The 1,590-nt window shown below is 34.6% G+C and overlaps 1 protein-coding gene across 1 annotated transcript in view; it reads left to right on the top strand.

Annotated features, from left to right (window-relative positions):
* Nucleotides 1-1,590, top strand: part of VWA8 (von Willebrand factor A domain containing 8) — a gene marked incomplete at its 5' end in the record, with an annotated part of 402,506 nt that overhangs the window by 74,567 nt on the left and 326,349 nt on the right.

The raw sequence follows: 1,590 nt of genomic DNA on the forward strand, positions 1-1,590 counted from the left end.
CAGTGAAAATCTCTCAAAAAAAAAAAAAAAAACTAAGAAAATGGCTAACCTAATCATAGGGACAGGGACAAGTCTGGAGTTGAATATTATATCCCAGAATTTAATTGGGAAGATAGAACCACAACAAAATATAGATTAAGTACATGAGACTGAACTGGTGGAATAGAATTTCCTGGCTTTTGACTAAAACATTGCTAATTTTGTTCTAGGCTTTGTTTTTTGTTTTTTAAGGAATTTTTGCCCTGTCTTGAACTGCCAATAGGTTCATGTATTTACTATTTGAACGGAATGCTAATCTGTTTCCTGGCTTTAAGTTTTAAGCAAATTTCCTTAGCACTTCTTTGATTAATTAAAGCTAGAACTGCTTTTCTTGAAATGAAAAAATATAGAAAAAAAACCCCCTATTTAATGACTGTAGTAAGCTATATAGGGTCAGCTAGGTGCTACCTTATAGTATATTCATTCTACTCAGAGTTTCTTGCCTAAAGTTAGACATGTATTCATAGATATGTACATACCAGCTTAACTTACTATTGAAAGTAGATAGATTATTTAAGAAACTTTGTGAATCAATAAAATGTGGTGAAAAAAGAAATGGAAAACAACTGTAGACACCTGAGATAGTTTGGGAGGAGGGTGGAAAATGGCAGAGGGTGAGATATAGGGGGAAAATATATATATGAAAGTAGAAATGGAAAATTATTGGTGATAACATGTATGATTAAGCCACTGTGCAGTATATTATGGCTGGGGAAACACATTTTTTTTACTGTGACAATGCTCAGTGAATTAATATAAATTAATTAAAAATTCAAAAATTAATTCATTTTGTCAATCAACGTATCTGTCCTGTTATACTAGAGATACTAAGTCCTCTTAAGAGCTTAGATCTAATATGAGATAATCACACAGAAGTAAATGCACAGGCCCTGTGTTGTGGTACAGTTGGTAGAACCTGAACTTCACTGCTGTGAGCCATATAGGTTTTCAGTTTTCATAACAATCATAAAGATGTAGGTGGTGTTATTTCTACTTTATAGATAAAAAGGCTGGGGTTCTGAGGATATAATGACACGTTCTTTGTCATTTAATTAGACTGTACATCAAGCAGTTGGTCCAGGATTTATGACTCCAAACCCTACACTGTTTCCATTCCCTCAGCTCCACCATATATAAGTTGCAGGACCATAGCCCGTTGCCTCACACCTTTGAATTTTAATTTGTTTAGCCATATATAAAGGAGATTTAAGTGTCTATTTGGATTCTGACAAAAGCGAAATGAGAAAAATTAGCATGTATTAAGTTTTAAAACAGTTTAGTTATTACTAGTTATATTCTGTGCTAGAAATATACTCATAAACATAATTATCTACTTAATGTCATGGGCAAAAATCTTCACTCTGCTGGCGGTCTACCCCTCCAGGACAAACGTTTTACAACCTTCAGTCACATATTTCCCTTACCCTCCTGACTGGCTAGGGCTTGGAGATCTGACCCAGGGCTACTTTGATCCTTGGTGTGTTAGCTGATTTACTGTGCAAAGTCTTTGCTTTTGAAGTCTTCATGTTGTGAGCTTTCCTTGGCATTCCT

This window comes from Tupaia chinensis, unplaced genomic scaffold (assembly GCF_000334495.1).
Source record: "Tupaia chinensis unplaced genomic scaffold, TupChi_1.0 Scaffold000458_2, whole genome shotgun sequence".
Taxonomy (NCBI): domain Eukaryota; kingdom Metazoa; phylum Chordata; class Mammalia; order Scandentia; family Tupaiidae; genus Tupaia; species Tupaia belangeri.